Source organism: Myotis nattereri, assembly GCF_964212035.1.
Source record: "Myotis nattereri genome assembly, chromosome: 8".
Classification (NCBI taxonomy): Eukaryota; Metazoa; Chordata; class Mammalia; order Chiroptera; family Vespertilionidae; genus Myotis; species Myotis nattereri.
In genome coordinates, this window is record NC_138083.1 from 4,522,521 (window position 1) to 4,535,773 (window position 13,253).

The following is a 13,253-nucleotide window of genomic DNA, read 5'->3' on the forward strand; positions in this document are numbered from 1 at the left end:
GAAGGCTCTGCCTGCCTCTATGTAAGCAGAGGCTCCTGGCTTCCTGTGTCCAGACCTTGGAGCCCAGAAGGCGTTTGCTCTGCTGCCTCTCCAGCTTCCCTCATAGTTGGCAGCGAGCGAGAGGCTGAGTTCCACGGAGCCCCTCCCCGTGTCCTTTCACTTCCCGGTCACTTTTGAGTTGCCTCCAGGAATAGGTGGTGTGCCTATGAAAGCCTGCTCCACCATGTCCCCCTTGAAAACCATGTGGCTCATTGCCCTAAATATGTAACTTCGTCAGTCTCTGTGTAGCACGCACAGCCTGGATCTCTCCGTGCTGAATGCCCTGATTTGAGGATTTCCTGACAGTTTGAGCATAAGAATAATGGGGGAGGGAGTGAGAGGAAGAGAGAGGAGTTGGGATGCAGGAAGCAAAGAACATCATATTCCTCTTCCTTAAAGAGACATCAGGGGTGACAGGCCATCCTTTCATTTCTGTCTTAGACTCTCCAGTGCACTCTTATCTAGGCAGCGATCTTTTAGAAAAGATACTGTTTTCAGCAAAACACACAAATACCTAAGTCACTGGGGAGGGGGGTGGTATTTGCCTTGGCGAATGCAGGTGAAGGACTACTGTGTGATGCTTTGTGAGTGAGCTGTTTATAATAGTTGTTGGCAATCCTCCCCTTGGGGCAACAACCCCATGGCTCATGGCAGGTCGCTGAGCTTCTGTCTGTCTCTACTTCCTGCTGAGCCTTAAAATTCAGAAGGGAGGTCCTGGGGTCGGGGCAAATCCATTTGGATACATCTGACTTTTCTGAGCCAGGTGGCCTGACCGGAAGGGCCCAGGGGTGGACACCCCATCCAGGTAGGATCCAGGTGAGTGCATCCCAATACAGCAAGAGATATAGTTATAAACACCCATGCATCTAATCACAGACCAGCAAAGTGCATGAAGCCAGAATGGATAGAATGGAAGGGGGAGACAGACGGTTCTGCAATAATAGTTGGGGACATCAACACCCCTCCTCTCCCAGCCATGGATATGACAAGCAGACAGAAGATACGTAAAGAAACAGAGGCAGTAACACAACAGCCCACCTGGGTCTAACAGACTCAGGCAGAACACTTGACTCAATGGCAACAACACACACATTTTTCTCAAGTGCCCATGGGACATTTTCCAGGGGAGATGATATGTTGGTCCACACATTAAGCCTAAGTAAATTTTCAAAGATAAATCTCATGCAAAGTATCTTCTCTGCCTCCAATGCGATGAAGTGAGAACTCAGCAACAGAAGGGAAACTGGGAACCTGACAGAGTTGTGGAAATGCATCCATCAATCAAAGAAGAACTCACAGGAGATATTAGAAAATTCCTAGAAACAAATGAAAATTAAAACACAGCATACTGAAATTTATGGGACTTGGCAAAGCAGTGGCAAGAGGAAATTTACAGCTATAAATGCTTATATTATAACACAAGAGAGATCTCAATTCAACAACCTCACTTTACAACTTAAGGACCTAGAAAAAGAAGAATAAGCTAAACCGAACGTTAGCAGAAGAAAATAATCAACGTTAGACAGAAGATAAATGAAACAGACAATGGAAACAATAGAGAAAATATGTGAAACCAGAAGCTGGTTCTTAGAAATGATCAGTAAAATGGACAAATCTTTAGCTAGCAAGACTGCCTACCTAGGTAAGTATGAACACAGTATAAATGCATTTGGGGTAACTGTTTTTTTCTCTCATTTAATTTAAAGGGCAACTGAACAAAAACCAACAGTTATAAAACTGGATCGATGAGGATGATGTATGAAGTGTAATTTGCATGAGGGCAGTAGCCCGGGAGCGGGGACAGGGCACCAGGAGCCGAGCTCAGTGCACAAGGGGCAGGGATGTGGCTCATCCAAAATAGATTTTTCAAAGATCATCCCCAGGAGAACAACTGAGAAAACAACTAAAAATATAGTGGAAGAAATAATAAAGGAACTTAAATACCACCCGGGAAACACATATTTGGCTGTAAAGAAGGTGGTGGTGATGGGACAGGGGAATCAAAAGACATGAGACATAGAAATCAACAAAAAGGCAGGCGTGACTACCACCTTACAGGCGATTAGATTAGGCACTCCATTCCAAACCCAAAGGCTGACGAGATGACGTCTGCACAAAACATGCTCCAGTATCTGCTGTCCCCAAGAGACCCTGCAGACTCACAGGCATAAAGAGATCTAAAGGAAAGGGTGCCAATTGTATAACATGTGAAGAGTAATAAGAAGAGATTGGGAGTGGCCACATTAATATCAGACAAAATTCACTTCGGTCCTCAAATTGTTACTAGAGACAAAGATGTACATTTTATAGTGCAAACATGGTTGATCCACCTGGGAGACACATTGATTATAAACATAATTTCACGTAACAATAGAACCTCAACATGCATGAAGGAGACACAGAATTGAAGAGAGAAATAGACAGTCCAGCAATAGTTGGAGACTTCACTAACAGATGGATCACGGCGGCAGATCCGTAAGGAACCAGGAGAATTCAACACCATAAAGCAACCAGGACTGGCATTCAACTACAGAGAACTCCACCCCAAAGAAGCCATATGCATTCTTTCCAAGCTCGCTTGGACCCTCCTCCCCTCACCCCTGTGGCAGCCCGTGTAGAGCCATAGGTCATAAAGTTTAAAGGCTCAAAATCATTCGGCGTAGGCTCTCTGCAGTTCATGAAAATTAGTAATGGGAGGAAATTTGGGGAAGTCGCCAATACTTGGAAATGAAACCGCACACTTCTATGCAACCAATGGCTCAAAGACAAAATTACAAGAGGAACTGGAAAATACTCTGAAATGAATTTAAACACACACATACAACATGCCCAGTCTATAGCACACAGCTGAAGAATTTCTTACACATTTTCAAAAGAGAAAGGTTTTTGTTCCATAGGCTCACCTTCCATCCTAAGAAACTAGAAAAGGCAGAGCGAGGAGCCCTCAAGAAGAAGCTGGAAGGACAAGGCAGTGATCAGAGTGGACACGAATGAAACAGAGGCTGGAGAAAAAGCAGAGACATCAGCAGAGGCACAGAGAGGAGACAGGCCTGGCGGCCGCACTCCTGTCTGTGACACGGAGAGTAAGAATGACTAGTGTGTAGGCTTGTCATGAGGACGCAGGGGCCAGTGCACGCAGAGCTCAGGCAGGCGCCCAGGGGAGCGGATTCCACAGGGACAGGGAGCCGTGCTCACGCTGGGACGCCAGGCGGACAGACTACCAGGCTGGCCCCGTGTGTGGGTATGGGTGTGGGTGTCACCACGAGTCCACAGGATCTCCCTGAGTGGCCCTCCCACCCGTCGCCTCCTCTCTCTGGCTCACTGGACTCCACTCCTTGACTTCCGTTTCCTCTGATCCTCAGCCCTTCCCTTCGCTCCTCCTTCCTCCTGGAATGTTCTTCTTAGAGACAGTGAGGGTTCCTTCTCACCTTTCAGGTCTCAGCTCCTACATGGCCCTGTCCCTTCCCTGCCTCCGGGCCCTCTCATTTATTTCCTCACTAGGGCGCGCTGTCCTTGGAGATTCTCTTGCTCATGTGTTTCCCTGTGACACTCTTCCCAGCAGAACACAGTTCCATGAGGGAGGTGTTTCTGCCTGTTTTGTTCACTCTTTGTGCCCTCTATGCCTGAGACAGAATCTGGCTGGTAGGGGAAGGCAAGGAATACTTGCTAAGTGAGTGGGCAGGTCTTCCTGAGCTTTGATTTTCCCATCCGTCCAATGGGATAACCCTAGCACGTGTCACATGGAGTTCTTCAAGAATGCAAGTGGAGAAAGTGTGCAAGCCTGTTGGCACAACAACTCACACTGAGGCTTCATCTATAATCTCACTGTTAGTAACGTGGGTAAGAGATGTACACAAATAACTGCAATGCCTGGTAAAATGAGGAAAGTGACAAAGAGGGACAAGGTACAATTGGGGCTCAAAGAGGGGGAGAAATGTGAGAACAAGAGACAGAGAGAGCAAGATAGCGCGAGGAGAGCATCAGCAAGTGAGGCTTCTCCCTGGAAGACAGAGAGAATGACACCCGCCAGATGGGTGGGGACCCACAGAGGCATCTGTGCTATTGCAGACACAATAAGGATACACTGAAACACGAGAGGAGGCTGTCTGAGGTGAGATGCCCAGAGAAGGGCCAGCCCGGCTTCTCTCTTTGGAGTCGGATGCTCTGAACCAGTGGTCAGCAAACTCATTAGTCAACAGAGCCAAATATCAACAGTATTTCTTCAAAATAGACTCGCCCAGGCCAAAAACCGACTTCTGTGCATGGGCCACGAAGTTTCAATTGCACTGTAAGTGCGTGCCTGCACGTGGTATTTTGTGGAAGAGCCACACTCAAGGGAAAAAAGAGCCTCATGTGGCTCGTGCGAGCCGTAGTTTGCCAACCAGGGCTCTGAACCACCCCAGGAAACAGACCTTCCTCCCCTGACTCCTGTTGGGCAGGGAAAGGAGGTCAGCGGGGAAGTGGCTCAGAGCAGGACTTGCTGTCTCAGCACTGAGAGCTCTCCGGGGATGGAGAGAGCCCGACAGAGAGTGAGGAACATCAGGGTGAGCTCCAGGGTGGCCTCCTGCAGCCGCCCGCTCCCGCGGAACTCGCTGGTTCAGAGGCCAGGATTTACAGGGCTGCCTCGGACTCCAGATGTGCAGCTGTGGACGCCGCATATGGGGTGAGCTGCAGGTGCGCAGACACGATGCTGATGGAGGCTGGTGCCCAGAGGACAGTCTGTCTTCCTTGTGGACAGAAACGCCTCAGTCCATAGCACTCAGGGGAGGCGCCCTCTTTCTCACCAATAACCGCAGGTGCGCTGTGAAGGCCACCGCTGGGACAACTGGGGCTCAGGGGGCCCTTTCCCGCAGGGCGTCTGGGAGGGACCAACTGTGAGGGATAGAGCACCATGTGCTCGGGGCTGAGGCTGCTGATGGGCAATTAGGAGCCATCGTCCCCCCAACACCTCCGCCTTCTGGTTTCCAGTGGACTAGGCTTCGTGTTGTCTGGTGTGCGACATTATCTCATATGTGGGTCTGGATGGTGGCCTGTCAGCCGCGCACATGCTGGACCCCACTGGGAAGCCGCCCCTCGCAATCTATCTTCCAAGAAGTTAGGGAACCAGGGGGAACACAACATGGGGGGCCATGGCCATGTGGTTTCCCATACTCACTCCACTCCAACCAGCTCAGCAATAACTCTGAGAGCCTCATTCAAGTCACCACGGACTTGCTGTAGATCAGGAGCATTTTATTTTAATCCTCACCTGAGAATATTTTCCCATTGATATTTTTAGAGATAGTGGAGGGGAGGATGGAGGGGTGGGGAGAGAGAGAAAAACATCCATGTGAGGAGACACATCTATTGGTTGCCTCTTGCATGTGCCCAGACCTGGGCTTGGGATGGAACCAGCATCCCAGGTACACGCCCTTGGCGGTGAATCCAACCTGAGACCCTTTGGTCCAAGGGCCGGGCTCTAACCACTGAGCAACCAGCCAGGGCGGATCAGGAGCATTTTTATGGCCTCATGTGAGAATGGGGCTTCCTGAGGAGGCGACACCTGTGTCTGGCCCGCGTCCCCTTTCTTCTCCCTCGCCCTCTCCCTCGCCCTCTCCCTCTCCCTCTCCCTCGCCCCCTCCCTCGCCCCCTCCCTCGCCCTCTCCCTCGCCCCCTCCCTCGCCCTCTCCCTCTCCCTCTCCCTCTCCCTCTCCCTCTCCCTCTCCCTCGCCCTCGCCCTCTCCCTCTCCCTCTCCCTCTCCCTCTCCCTCTCCCTCGCCCTCTCCCTCGCCCTCGCCCTCGCCCTCTCCCTCTCCCTCTCCCTCTCCCTCGCCCTCGCCCTCTCCCTCTCCCTCTCCCTCTCCCTCTCCCTCTCCCTCTCCCTCTCCCTCGCCCTCGCCCTCTCCCTCTCCCTCTCCCTCTCCCTCTCCCTCTCCCTCTCCCTCGCCCTCTCCCTCTCCCTCGCCCTCTCCCTCTCCCTCTCCCTCTCCCTCGCCCTCGCCCTCTCCCTCTCCCTCGCCCTCTCCCTCTCCCTCTCCCTCGCCCTCGCCCTCGCCCTCTCCCTCTCCCTCGCCCTCGCCCTCTCCCTCTCCCTCTCCCTCGCCCTCGCCCTCGCCCTCTCCCTCTCCCTCTCCCTCTCCCTCGCCCTCTCCCTCTCCCTCTCCCTCTCCCTCTCCCTCGCCCTCTCCCTCTCCCTCTCCCTCTCCCTCGCCCTCGCCCTCTCCCTCTCCCTCTCCCTCTCCCTCGCCCTCTCCCTCTCCCTCTCCCTCGCCCTCTCCCTCTCCCTCTCCCTCGCCCCCTCCCTCGCCCTCTCCCTCTCCCTCTCCCTCGCCCTCTCCCTCTCCCTCTCCCTCGCCCCCTCCCTCTCCCTCTCCCTCTCCCTCTCCCTCTCCCTCTCCCTCTCCCTCGCCCCCTCCCTCTCCCTCGCCCTCTCCCTCTCCCTCTCCCTCTCCCTCGCCCTCTCCCTCTCCCTCTCCCTCGCCCTCGCCCTCTCCCTCTCCCTCTCCCTCGCCCTCGCCCTCGCCCTCTCCCTCTCCCTCGCCCTCGCCCTCTCCCTCTCCCTCTCCCTCGCCCTCGCCCTCGCCCTCTCCCTCTCCCTCTCCCTCGCCCTCTCCCTCTCCCTCTCCCTCTCCCTCGCCCTCGCCCTCTCCCTCTCCCTCTCCCTCTCCCTCGCCCTCTCCCTCTCCCTCTCCCTCGCCCTCTCCCTCTCCCTCTCCCTCGCCCCCTCCCTCGCCCTCTCCCTCTCCCTCTCCCTCGCCCTCTCCCTCTCCCTCTCCCTCGCCCCCTCCCTCTCCCTCTCCCTCTCCCTCTCCCTCTCCCTCTCCCTCGCCCTCGCCCTCTCCCTCGCCCTCGCCCTCGCCCTCGCCCTCGCCCTCGCCCTCTCCCTCTCCCTCTCCCTCGCCCTCTCCCTCTCCCTCTCCCTCGCCCTCTCCCTCTCCCTCTCCCTCTCCCTCTCCCTCTCCCTCTCCCTCGCCCTCGCCCTCTCCCTCTCCCTCTCCCTCTCCCTCTCCCTCGCCCTCTCCCTCGCCCTCGCCCTCTCCCTCTCCCTCTCCCTCGCCCTCGCCCTCGCCCTCTCACTCTCCCTGGCCCTCTCCCTCGCCCTCTCCCTCTCCCTCTCCCTCTCCCTCTCCCTCTCCCTCTCCCTCGCCCTCGCCCTCTCCCTCTCCCTCTCCCTCTCCCTCTCCCTCTCCCTCTCCCTCGCCCTCTCCCTCGCCCTCTCCCTCTCCCTCTCCCTCTCCCTCTCCCTCTCCCTCTCCCTCGCCCTCGCCCTCGCCCTCGCCCTCTCCCTCTCCCTCTCCCTCTCCCTCTCCCTCTCCCTCGCCCTCTCCCTCTCCCTCGCCCTCGCCCTCTCCCTCTCCCTCTCCCTCTCCCTCTCCCTCTCCCTCTCCCTCGCCCTCGCCCTCGCCCTCTCCCTCTCCCTCTCCCTCTCCCATTTTGCCTGGGACACAGGCAGTGAAATGGAGTTTCTCTCCTCTCCAAGACGCAGCCGCCTGGATCATTCTCGCGGCCCTGGCCTGAGGCCTTTCAGGCTTTCCCGGAACAGTGACATCATCTGCAGGCAAAGAAATGCAACCTCAGGTGTGAACTCTCGAAGGATTTATGGCGGAGAGGGGAACAGAAACGAACGTTCACATGTAAGTTTATCGGGGTTAGTTTTTGGTTAACTTTTCACTATGGAAAATTTCAAATATATAGAAAGTAGAGTGGCTAGTTTAACGACCCCTGTGTCTCCTTACCGGCTTCCAGGATCTCAGCTGAATCGGGGTAAAGTACTGAAGTCAGAGGTTCCCGGTGTGCGGTCTAAAGTCGGGTCCTCTGGTCCGCAGGCTCCCCGAGTCACCAGGATCGCTCCCCTCGGTCTCCACAGCACAAACCAGGGGAATGGCCAGCAGCGGTCCATGGCTGCCCTTGGAGGCCCGGTGGGCAGGGAGACAGGGCGATGCCTCAGCGTCTCAGCCTCGGGTGGCGGCCAGATGCTGCCTCTCCTTCACGGGAGCCAGGCCCACCCGGGGTGGCTGTTGAGACAAGGTGTGAGCTCACACACGGGGATTCCAGTGTCCCCATGGCAGGTGTGGCCATCGGGAGCCGGGCTGCCCTTTCCTGCAGAAAGGGGGCTTCGCTGGGTTCAGGGTCGCAGAGCTTATCTTGTACGACAAGTTTGAGACGTTTCTCCTGAAGCACATAGATGGGGCCACAGGCAGGAGGCGGCTTCAGGAGACAGGAGAGCAATGCGGGAGATAAGCGGAGGCACGTGGAACCTCCCTAATGTGCTGGAATACTGTGAACGGGTGCAGGCTGAAGACCGGCGGGCGGAAGGGGCAGGGAGGGACCTGCTGGGAGTCCCCCTCGTCTGGCGGAGGCAGCGAGCCCGGCGCGGCGCTGGGGCTGGAAGGGCAGCGTGTGCCGAGCACGGCCCTCACTCTGACCTGTGTTCACAAGAAGACGATGAGGCAAAGGTTCTGAGGGCACACGGCCGGTGGCTGCTCGGCGCTTCACTTGCACAAACAAAGCATCCAACCCCAAACCGGGGGACATCCTGAACGTCCTCAGTCAGCAATTGGTACCCAGAATGCACCAGGTCTCCATTCAGACGTGAGCACAGGGCCTGTCCTTCCTGAGTAGACAGGGTCCCCATGAAATACTGTTCAGATAAAAAGTTGCAAAGAAGCATGAGATCGAACTGTGTGACCCATGTGTGTCCTGAGCTGGAGTTTTATTTCTGCACAGAAAACTGGCCAAAGGGTTGGATAAAAAGGGAAACTGTTCATCAGGGTTTGGGGAATCCCAACTTTATTTTCTAACTTTCTGTGTTCCCTGAATAAAACACATTAATTTCACATGGAGAGTAGCACGTCTTTTAAATGAAAACAAATCTCTCAATATTATTAGAAAGAGTGGGAGAGAGAAGATGCTCAGATGGGTGTTTTATCTGTAAACAGAACCCAAGAACATTCCGGAATCTTGTTTAGCCCAGGCTCCCTGGGTCTCACTTCTCAAACACTCAAGTTGTTTTTCAGAAAGCTCTATCCAATCCAGGTATATTTTCCCCAAGCGCGCCTGCCATTTTTCGGCACCAGTCAAGTCTGGTGTAAGCATCAAAGCCAGCCTCCTCTGGCCTCACACCTGCCTCATTGTCTCTGCATTTGCAGCTGATCACCCTCCCCGGGGCGTGTGGGCTGGGTGCTGAGGGTGGGCTGGGTGCTGAGGGTGGGTTGGGTGCTGAGGGTGGGCTGGGTGCTGAGGGTGGGTTGGGTGCTGAGGGTGGGCTGGGTGCTGAGGGTGGGCTGGGTGCTGAGGGTGGGTTGGGTGCTGAGGGTGGGCTGGGTGCTGAGGGTGGGCTGGGTGCTGAGGGTGGGTTGGGTGCTGAGGGTGGGCTGGGTGCTGAGGGTGGGCTGGGTGCTGAGGGTGGGCTGGTGCTAAGGAAGTCTGAGGAGGCGGAGGTGGTGCGCCTTATTGGCCCGCATCCCTCTTCTCTGGAGCCGGCGGGATTTCTGCCTGAAGCCTCCCTCCCTCGCTCACGTGAAACACAGATCTGAAGCCACGCACGGGTCTCGTTTCCTGAAGCGACGTGGGACCCCAGGGACTGTGCCTGGAAGCAGACGCACCTGTTTGGGGGAGGCGACTGCGCACAGGAATCTGTTACCTAAATGAAGCTGTGTTAGACCGTTTTTATGGTGATAAATTGGGAAGGTTGTGGCAGGAGGCGGAGACCATCGCTCACATCGGGTGGTATAAAGAGGAGTTTAATTTAGCTTTATCTTCTTAGAGAAAAATCCCAGAGGAAAAAATCACAAACTGGAAATATTGGTTCTTGGAGAGAATGAGTTTCGGAATTGGAGCCTGAATGGCCTTGAAAGCAGTGAGCTCCCCCAAATCACAGCCATCAATCACTCCCGGCCACGCACGGTTTTCTCCGCGGGCTCTCGGTAACGGCCGGCGGACTTGGAAACAAGCATATCCCCGTCGGCACGAGAGCTTGGAGGTTGTTTGCTAAGGAGGCTTGGACTGGCTTGACTCTGCTCCACTCCATGTAACATTGAGGTTGACACTTCCTCCCATTCAGTCCCCGCGCCTCTAGATCAGATATAATCCTCACTTAATGGGTGGGAGGGCCAGAGACACATGTGTGGTTTGAAAGACGTGGGAGTGGACCCCGGAAGTGTTCATCAATGTCGGTCCACAAACCGCCGGCCCAGGCGTCTGATCCCGCGTGATTCGTCAGTGCACCAGAGCTGGGGGACAGCTGGGCTGGGGAATCCACGTGGCATCTGACCTCCGCGCCCCCAGGTGGAGAGCCATGCAGCCTGGATCTCAGCTACTTAGCGCCCTGCCTCTCCCAGCTCCTACGCCACGTGCCCCGCCCCTGCCTGTGTCGCCTCCTCCCTGCACCCTCTACAAGGACACACAGGACTGCATTTAGGGCCCACCCTTATCATCGGGGACAATGCCTCGCCTCTCAAGCTTAGCTCCCCTCTGTCACAGACATCCATGAGGACAGTTTCCAGCAATTAGGACGTGAACATATATTTTGGGGGGCTTCCCTACAACCCCCTCTAGGAGGCGGTGAAAACAGGGAAGCACAGGCAGTGAGATCACAGCTGAATACTTTGAGAAAGACTGGACATAACTTCTAGCAAAGAGCGGGGGTGTGAGTGCAGTCCCCGCGGGCGGCGGAGGTGAGCTGGGACAAGCTGGTGGACTGGTGAGCCTGAAGTCCCAGGCTCCGAGGCTGCGTGGGGAGCAGGTCCAGGCCGGCAGGACACAGGACGCACTCCTGCCAGCCCTCCGCTCCCCACTCCTCCTGCACAGCGGCCTCTGTAGCCAGCCTCTGAGTGGCTGTGACTGCACTGCTGTCCTCTGGGGGCTGAGCTGGAGAATGAGGAAAATGATACATCTTCTGAAGTTTGGCGGAGTTTTGCTTATGGAAGCACATTTGCTACGGAGGCGCACGGGGCCCCCTGAGGGCCATCAGTCACTTCTGAAGGCAGAAGCCATGTTCCAGCAGCGGGGAGTGGGCCCTCATCGCAGAGGACCCCGCCGCTGCCTCCCGCCTCCCTGGGTGCCCGCTAGTGAGGCCATCAGGAACTCCCCACCTTTGCAGGGATGAGGACTCAGCACAAACCGAGCTCATGTAATTCCAACGTAAGTGACGCCGCAGCCCTGTTCTGTCCTCTTTGTTCCTAATTATAAGAGGCCGCTGGCTGCGGGGCGATGCGGGGCGGCCGCGGCAGGAGGCGGCCAGGGCAGGAGGCGCCGAGGCTCGTTTCCTAAGCGTCAGGACGTCCCAGGGTCCAGGGTGTCTTCCTGATGTGGCAGCGATGGAAAGTGGAAACCGTCGTTCTGTCGAAACAACCAGCTCTCAAGGAACGAAGGTATAAATGTACCTGTGGGCGGAAGAGAAGGGCTGCCTCACAGCACGGAGGCCTCAGAGAAGGGCAGTTCCTGCCGGCAGATGGCTCAGAGTACAGCTGTGACCTGTCCCGGGAGCCGGCGCTTGGGGCAGGTGATCAGAAGCTGACAGTCCCCTGGGCGGCTCGGGAGGCCGGATCCCTCTGTGCACGGCTGTGGTCCAAGCCCAGCCCGCAGCTGCCCTGTGGCACGTTCTCTAGGACGGTCACGGGCGTGCATCTGCCCATTGTCTCTGGCTCACACGCGGCGACAGCGAGCTGAGCATCTGCAACAGAGACCCCTGGTCCTGCGAAACCTCAGGTGTGTCCAGTTGGTCCCTTCACAGAAAAGCAAAGCAGACCTCTTTGGCAGGGCCTGGGGGCTCGGGAGGGGGAGAGAGAGGAGGATCGCAATGGGCACTGTGATGGTGTTATGCCCAGAATTCAAGATCCCCAAGAAACCACGCCAGGGAGCCAGTCCGATGCAAAAGCAGAAGGTCCTTTATTGAGTTAGCTAACCCGACCCGGGCATCCAGTCGACGCAGCGACCGGAAACCGAGTGAGACTCGTGAGAAAATCAGGGCCTTTAATAGTGAGGGGAGGGGAGCTGACTGTGGGCCCTCCAATTGGCCAGGCGCCAAGTCGGGTCTTGTTACACAGGATGTGGTCATCTCTATGGCGCGCACATCCCTTGCTTGCCATTGGTTAGTTCAAAGAAATCCCGGGCGTGGCCAGGAGAGGCCTGGACCTCCGGGAAGAAGGCACTCCTCCGAGCACATGGCCTCTGCCCCAACATGGAGGATCCAGGGCAAGATAGAGGGCATAGCCCTCGCCCTTTCATTCCCCCCTTGTCTTGGAACTTCCGGCTCAATCATGAGACGGACTGCATTTCTATTCCACCGTTGCTAGAGGCCCGTACTGGGCACACAGAACTATCAATTGAACTATTCTTATAAGCTTAACAAATGGTCCGGTGGAAGGGAAAGAAATCATTTTAGCTTTAACAACTTCTATTGAAATAGGATTTTTCTTCTTAAAATTCCTCCATGGCTATTAAAAAGCCAAATCAAGATTAATTTATTTACTGTCCTGATGTTTGCATAAACACAACAAGAATGGTAACTGACTACCTTTGCTGGAATTTCATGGTTGAACCTTAATGTGCCCCGTAGGGCCAGGAAGCCAAGCCATCCAGCTGCCATCAGGCCTGCCTGCAGTATCTGCTGAGTTAGGTGAATCCTTCACCTGTAGCAACTCCACCTGAGCCCACGCTCCAGGCTTTAAGGCCCATCTCAGTAGCCCTCCTACTCGTTGCGGCCCAGAGTGTGTGGGGGTTCTGCAGGGATGCAGAGGCATCTTTACTGCTCCCCTTCTACTCTTACCAACCGCCAGTGATGGTAGGGCATGGGCCTGACGCTCCAGCGCCAGCCATCTTCAGGGCTCCCAGGCAGGATACCAGGTTTTCTTCGTGGCATTCTTAGTGGCTTCAAGTCTTTAGAGCTCAGACAGGGCTCTTTAAAACATGATACTCCAGTCAAAGTTTTCCGTTAATAAAACCACTATTAGGAACCAGTCTTACTGAATCTATGCAAAGACACGTACTTACTTAGCATTGCCAGATTTCGGAGGAATTACATAAGGAGAAAAACATACTGATTTACTCTAAGATTTTCTGACTTTCCTTGCTAATTTCTTTTCATGGATTTAAAACAAAACAGTAACTGTTGGTCCATGCCTCAGACTTTCTAGTCTAAACAGGCTTTTTCCAGCTTTACTACCCCTGACATGGGCATGGTGACTCAGGCCTGCAAGACAGTATTACAGGCTGTCAACTGTTAGCTGTCTCTC